Source organism: Taurulus bubalis, assembly GCF_910589615.1.
Source record: "Taurulus bubalis genome assembly, chromosome: 17".
Classification (NCBI taxonomy): domain Eukaryota; kingdom Metazoa; phylum Chordata; class Actinopteri; order Perciformes; family Cottidae; genus Taurulus; species Taurulus bubalis.
Genome location: NC_136605.1, coordinates 3,375,383 through 3,383,801, shown reverse-complemented (window position 1 = coordinate 3,383,801; position 8,419 = coordinate 3,375,383).

Genomic DNA, 8,419 nt, shown 5'->3' with positions numbered 1-8,419 from the left:
TCTTGGGACATCACCTCGGGCACAGCTGAGATGCACAGCCGTTATTGTCTATCCCCTCCTCCCTTCAACTTGTATCTCAGTCCCTCCTTTATCGTTTTTTAAAGTCTTGTTTTCTTTTTTTTTGGCGTCATGATTTCCACCCAAAAAAAGTGTTTCTTCAAACCCCTTTCTACCCTGAGACTCGACTCGCTGCCAGAAACCAGCAGCAATCCGTTCCTACAGTTCCCAGATCTACACTAAAGCTTTTCATTTGTACAGTAGGGCGCCATTAATACCATCATCATCATCATCATCATCAGTACTTGTCTCTGTGCTTTAGGCTTCTCATATCTGATCCAGCTTTTATCAAGAGACCGACTTTTGTTTTCCCCCAGCTCACCACGATATGCAGATAGTGTTGGCTTTAGGCGGAGATATCAGAAAACTGAAGCCCGAGCACCCAGAAAGAGTACGGAAAATATACTCTTTTTTTTTTTTTTTTTTTTGCGTGTGAGACTTGGACAAACAGACTTATTGCCCACTGAGAGGTTCCACTTTGAAGCAGTGGTGTCGATACAAGCGTCGGGTCCGGAGAGAGCGGCGCACCGTGCTCGGCATGGACACGAAGCGCCGCGATCATCTCGTCCGCCCGGACTCTTTTGGTTCCAATCCTCTTCGCTAAAACCTCGACAGGAAGCGGGCTGCGTGCTAGCATGTTAGCGCACAGATGATCGTGACCTCGTTGTTTTACAAGCTGCACGATTTGATAAAGAAAATACCCCCATGACGTGGTTAGCCTAGCTCAAAGCTAGAAGCAGAGGGAAAGCTGCCACAATGTCTCGATCGAAAAGTTAAAATACACCCGTCTTAGCCTGTATTATAAAAATGTCAAAGTAAAACTGTAAAAATCGTGAGTTTACAGAGCACTATGCACCGTCCAAACTGAACAAAAAGTCGGGGAATTTTTTTTAATCTGCTCGTAAAACCAATTAATGAAAGGGGTTGTTGGACGGTGTGTTTTTTTCGACGGAGCTCTTCAATTGAATGAACGAGTCTCCTCTTTCCAATGTGGGGCGTTGATGGCTAACCAGCACCTTAAGAGCACGGTTCAGAGCCGCTACAGGTCAATCTCGCGGTGGGTTTGAGGCTTCAGGGAGGTCGTATCGCGTTTAAAAAGGGAAAGGTGTGCATAGCCGTCTGAAAGGCCACACCCAGAGCGCTCGAGTCGTCGTCGCCGTTAGTTTCGGCGCGCTGAAGAGCGCCAGTTGAGAGAGAACTTCAACACTGAAGGTGACCGGTTGGACAGTTGGACCTTAGTTCAAGCTCCAGCTGTAAACCTGCTGCTCCCATCGCACAGGGTCTCCACCCCAGACACCTAGTTTTTGTTGTTCTTTTTATCCGAGTGGACATATCAGCAGTCATTTGTCGAGCCAGATTGCTCCAGCACAGTTGGGAGGGACGGGGAGATTCTGAGAAGGAACCGGTAAGGACCCATGATCCCCGTGTGGCAGCCAGCCGGCCGCCGGATGAATGAAGCTGTGCTGGATTGGCAGCTTCCCAGTTTACACCTCCATCCTCCCTCCTGCTTCTCCTCCCGACCTCCTTCGGGATGAAGAGACTTCAGCGGCGAGGCGTGGGAGACCGGGGGCCAATCCTGTGTGGCCCCTCCTCTCCCTCCTCGTCTGTTCTCCATGTCTGACCTCTGACATATCACACCCCTCCCCCTTCTTTTATCAGTCACGGAGAGGACTGACACGTATGCATTGCTTCCAGTGTCGCAACTATCGGACTTGAGTTAGAAAAGTTCTGAAAGAGCTGAAAAAAAATAATGTCTTTGTAGGATTAACCTTTTTTTTTTTTTTTTTTTTGTTATATTTTGTTTCGGTTTTTTTTCTTTCACAAAAAACAGACGAGAAGAAAAAAAAAAAAAAAGAAAAAAAAGAGCAAATTAAATGTGGTGGAGATGTTCCAAAACCATCCTGGAATCACTTGTTGTAGTACTTTTTAATTTGTCGAGTAGACTGCAGACACACAGCAGATGTACACTAGCCTGTAACGTGTCCCTTTTTGTTGTTGTCATTGAATCGTTTTGCTCTGTGTAGTCAAATAGTGACATTCACCTTTTTTATCATGGAAAAGTGTGAGGAAGACTGTGTCCTGTTCTGTCATTTCTGTGGTCCAGCCGCAACACCTCACTCACGGGCTCGACACTGGCTCTTCTGCTCCCAGACGCAGAACAATAGTTCAGTCTGGGTCGGTGTTGCACACATGCGCCGCACCGCGGGTCACGTGTCACATCGGTCACAGCCACAGTGTTGCAAAGGCCGCTAGGAAAGCTTTACATAGTGGCCAAACGGTGGAATTTCAACTTCCGGGTGCGTCAAAAGACTTGTATTAGTTGTATTTACATGTTTAGCTAAATCAACTTGAATTAATGTCTTCAAATCCAGAGTTATTTTCGTTCATCGTAGACGACGAAATCGAGGCCAAACCGAGGCGGGTGTTGAAGGAAACGCTAGAGCGCTTGCTGCACCGGTCTATTGGCGTGGGAGCTCGTAATATTATATTCAAGAGTCAATCTCTTTATTAATGCGCCAACGAGCAACTTTCATAGGAATGAACCAGGCGGCAACCTCCGGTTCTGCAGAATGGCCTTAAAGCTGCAGCATCAGGTGGCGACTCCTCTGGTTGTATAGAAGTCTGAGAAAATGACTCCTCGATTTCTTACCTCAGCAAACATTGTGATAATGAATTATGGGCTCAATCTCTAGTTTCAAGTCTTTAATTCAGCGGAATGCTCATTTATAAATGATTTATTAATTTAGAGTAAAACAGACCATAAAGCAGGGTTTGCTTTAGGGCGGGGCTTACTGTGATTGACAGGTTTCTGCTGCTACCAGGGACGTTCCCAACGTCTCTACGTCACTCTGCAAAATGGACATGGTGACTTCTGTTCATTGGTAACAAAACCCAACAACATGGCATCCAAGATGGCGACGGGCGTAATCCAAGATGGCGACGGGCGTAATCGGAGAACTCAAGGCTTCACGATGACTACGTCCACTTCTTACCGTCCGGATTGAACTGGGGACTTCAACTCACCATCTTATTGATCAGTCAGAGCCAGCTGCGCTATCTCTTAAAATGATTAGCCAGTGATTGTGCAGTAATTGCAGTGGAAACTGTAATATTCTAATAAAATATGTAGAACAACAGGCAGAGTATAAAACAGGTGTTTGGTTTAACTAATTTAAATAAAATGTCATATTCCACTTATAAAGAAGGAGAACGGACCCTTCAGGGCCTCAGGCAAAGTTTTAGGAGCATCAGCCCAAAACATAGGATCACCACTCGGAAGTCCAGTGCGTGAGATTTAGTGACATCTAGTGGTGAAGTTGCATAAAGCACCCAGCTAATGACCCCTCTACCCCTCTAATGACCCCTCTACCTCTCTAATGACCCCTCTATCTCTCTAATGACCCCTCTATCTCTAATGACCCCTCTACCTCTCTAATGACCCCTCCACCTCTCTAATGACCCCTCTACCTCTAATGACCCCTCCACCTCTCTAATGACCCCTCTATCTCTAATGACCCCTCTACCTCTCTAATGACCCCTCTATCTCTAATGACCCCTCTACCTCTCTAATGACCCCTCCACCTCTCTAATGACCCCTCTACCTCTCTAATTACCCCTCCACCTCTCTAATGACCCTCTACCTCTAATGACCCCTCTATCTCTAATGACTCCTCTAATGACCCCTCCACCTCTCTAATGACCCCTTTACCTCTAATGACCCGTGTACCTCTAATGACCCCTCCACCTCTCTAATGACCCCTTTACCTCTAATGACCCGTCTACCTCTCCAATGACCCGTCTACCTCTAATGACCCTCTACTTCTAATGACCCCTCTACCTCTCTAATGACCCCTCTACCTCTCTAATGACCCCTCCACCTCTCCAATGACCCCTCTACCTCTCTAATGACCCCTCCACCTCTCCAATGACCCCTCTACCTCTCTAATGACCCCTCTACCTCTCTAATGACCCGTCTACCTCTCTAATGACCCCTCTACCTCTCTAATGACCCCTCTACCTCTCTAATGACCCCTCCACCTCTAATGACCCCTCCACCTCTCTAATGACCCTCTACCTCTCTATTGACCCCTCTACCTCTCTAATGACCCCTCTACCTCTCTAATGACCCCTCCACCTCTAATGACCCCTCCACCTCTCTAATGACCCCTCCACCTCTAATGACCCCTCCACCTCTCTAATGACCCCTCCACCTCTCTATTGACCCCTCTACCTCTCTAATGACCCCTCTACCTCTCTAATGACCCCTCCACCTCTAATGACCCCTCCACCTCTAATGACGTCTCCACCTCTAATGACCCCTCCACCTCTAATGACCCCTCCACCTCTCTATTGACCCCTCTACCTCTCTAATGACCCCTCTACCTCTCTAATGACCCCTCCACCTCTAATGACCCCTCTACCTCTCTAATGACCCCTCCACCTCTAATGACCCCTCCACCTCTAATGACCCCTCCACCTCTCTATTGACCCCTCTACCTCTCTAATGACCCCTCTACCTCTCTAATGACCCCTCTACCTCTCTAATGACCCCTCCACCTCTAATGACCCCTCTACCTCTCTAATGACCCCTCTACCTCTAATGACCCCTCCATCTCTAATGACCCCTCCACCTCTCTAATGACCCCTCCACCTCTAATGACCCCTCTACCTCTCTAATGACCCCTCCACCTCTAATGACCCCTCCACCTCTAATGACCCCTCCACCTCTCTATTGACCCCTCCACCTCTCTAATGACCCCTCCACCTCTCTAATGACCCCTCCACCTCTCTAGTGACCCCTCTACCTCTCTAATGACCCCTCCACCTCGAATGACCCCTCCACCTCTCTAGTGACCTCTCCCAGTGTGTTGGAGAGCTTCAGTGAAATGAACGAGAGCAGATGAATATAGAGGAAAAATAGGTACTATGAAATAAATGTCTTGCTGCTTAGTAAGACCCTCTATTTCCCTGCTCTCGTTCATTTCTATTTTCATCCTTCTATTCTGGACAGAATTCAACAGAAGGTACATGTAGATTAATTGATCCATGTCATTCTCGTCATATTTCTCCAATGATATAAAAGATGAACTCTGTTACTTTCAATTAATATGGAAAAATAAAACCTGATCTCAAATAATTACAGACTATAACAATGGTGGGCTGGAACTGGATGAAAGATATGTTTGGCACAACCTGGTTCAGTATGGTTTCATATTTCCTGTTGAGGTGTGAGTATTCAATTTCAAAACTGCTTTTTTAAGCCAGCAGATTTCCATAAAAAGATAATTCACTTTTGGAAAATGATCTTCACCCATAATTTCACACCACATGGCTCCACCGTGTGGAACAATTGAGCCCTTACACTTAATGGAAAGACCTCCCTTAAGAGAAACAAAGTTGTATACGTTGATTTGATCAACAAATGTATGTATTAAAATGCTCCTTTAGAGAATACTGTCGCATCTGTAAAGCCCTTCCACAGTGTCGCCCCGAAGGCTTCAAACTCTGAACCCTCAAGGACTTATCAAGTTACCATTACGTCATACAATTCTCTTTCCGATTTCTAGGTATTTTCTATGTCACTTAGTTTTTTATTATTATTGTGCCTGAACATGTGGGGCGACGGCCCCAGATAAACACCGTACCCTTTAAACTGCATCAAGGGTCCGTTCCGCTATTGCTATAAAAAATATAAGAAGGCAATTCGACTGAACTGGACGACGTGACTCTCATTATACGGCTCTGGTCACACAGTCTCTTTCCTAACAACCTTCAAACATGTTGGTTATTTGTCACATCCAGCTTTAAGTTCTCTGGTTTCTTTGAGGACAAGTTCCTGTTCACACACATTGATTGAACGTTCCCTTAACTTTCCTTTATTAGGTTTACTGGACCGCATTCCTTCACATTCCCCTCTGGACAAAATGAAGTTAGTCTCCGTTGGTTATGTATCGGATCGTTCTTTATTGTGCTGGAATCACTGGGTAAATTCCAGACTCGCATGTTTTTACCAGTTCTGCTGTCCAGAGGAGTGCTGCCATCCTCTTATTAAAACCCTCCACCGGTGGAAGCCTCGGCCACGCGTGCAGATTACGGGGAGCGTGGTGTATTTGTTTAATTTTTATATTTATTTTGGTTCTTTTTGCTGTGTTAGGGTTCAACAAATGTTTAATTGGCTAATTTAACTTGGTCAGCGATTTTAATGAGCTGTCTTAAATGTGCATTAGGCTACTTAATTATTACTACATTTCTCAAGCTTTTGTATTCCCACACAGTCATTAAACGATATAGAGCCCCTGGTGGAGCCGTCAGAACACAGACAGAACTTCTAATCAACATGGCTCTCACCCGTCTTTACAAGATTAACTTTATTTGGTCAGTCAAGTTGGCTAATTGAGATAACGTTAGCTTAAACTTGACGTCACCGTTAGCTTTAACCTGACTTCGGGATCGCAACTAGGACTCTAACCTGAGTGAAGTCTCTGAGGCGTCAGTCTTTGTAGTGCTATACACTGTTAAACACGACATGGCTGGCGATTTCAAAATGTCACAAACCTAAAGCTAGTGGTATAAAGCTAATGTGAAAAGTAACGCTAAGCTAAAAGCTAAGCTAAAAGTCAGTACAAAGAAGAATTATTTCATTGTAGCATGTCCTCCTGAGACCCAGGGATTTACATTCGTTAAGGACAGATCATCGTCAGCGTGCTGCTGAAGTACTGCTGTGGCTGCAGTCTCTACGGCTTATTTGGGTTCCATCATGTGCAAGTCTGTATTCTTCCAACACAGCATAGACCTAAGAGAAATACGAAGCACACTCTATAATTTAGTACAATTAACATGTTATGAAAAGGTCTGAATCTCCCTCAATGATTCGGTTAAGAATGCTAGAAGAATGCTTCTAAAAAAAATAGAAATAAACACAAGAACAAAGTCCTGATGTGCACTACAGTGTACATTCATAAATTAGTTGTTTTTCCTATGACAATAAATAAGTTCAGCTCTGAAAACTCAGTCACTTACTCCTTAGGTGTTTACTTACTAAAAACAATCCAAATATGACATAAAAAAAAACATTTTAAATGTGAATACAATGCTTACCTTTCTTTTTTCCATAAAATGTGCGTGTAGTGGAGGCTGCCGTTTTGAAAAGACCGGCCAAGGAAAGTTGCCAATGCCCTTCACTCTCATTACATGTCCCACCTGGGCAGGTTACATTTGTCCAAAATGACAAAATATATTTGATTGACTTATAATTACTCATAAATGTTTTTTTCTTCATTGAAGGCTATTGAATCATTTTTAATGATGCATTTAAATGTTAGCAGCATCTTTTATGCTGAGGTGCTAATTTTTAATATTTGTTTATACTATTGGGTATATATAGGCTCACAGTGCATCATATGTCATGATACACTGTGAACATGCTCTGAATCCAAAATTATAATCTGGCAATGTGTCAGATTAGTGTATAGTGAATTAAAAAGTACAACAGCTCTTCTTGAAATGTAGTATGCATTAAGTAGCACAACACATAATACTCAAGTACTATGTATAATAATAACTCTGTATAATTATACATATATTATACGTTACTTTCCATCAGCGGCTGGTTTTGATCTGATCCCTTAGAGCAGCTGCCAAAAGAAATGCGTGCACAGGGTTATCACAGTGCAACAGATGCAGAGATACTGGATGTGTTGTTTCTTTTTATGTCGGAGCATTTAGCTCCTTGATTACTGTCAGCATTTATTGAGAATTTCAACAAAAATATCAAAAACGTTTTTGAAGAAGATTGCCAAACCTGACTTTAAGAAATGCTAAAACTCCTGGTTAAAAAAAGAAAATATCATAAACATGAACATAAATGTATTATATATTTTTTTAAAGCTATAATATATCACGATAGAAAAGCTGACGGTGTGAATTCTCTTCAACTCCAGGAGGCAAACCTATGTGAAAGACACTATTTCTCAGAAGTAAATCAATTGGGGCAGAGGAATAGCCCGGAAGACAAAGACATGGAGGATTCATCAAGTTTCATAATATCAATATGGCAAATTAAGGAGAAGGAGATTAGATTAGGCTTTAAACTGGATATCAGAACCAGTTTGGTTATTCTTTGCACCTTATTAATAATATGCAATCATTTCAATTCCAAAATAACCAAAGAACTGAAAGGGAAGATCTAATACTTCTGTAAATGCAGGAGAGGATATTAATAAACTCTGTGTATATGACACTCTGATCAGTGTCAAATTCAGACCTCTTTATGTAATATTTTTGTAATATATATATATATATATATATATATGTATATATATATATATACATATATATATATATATATATATATATATATATA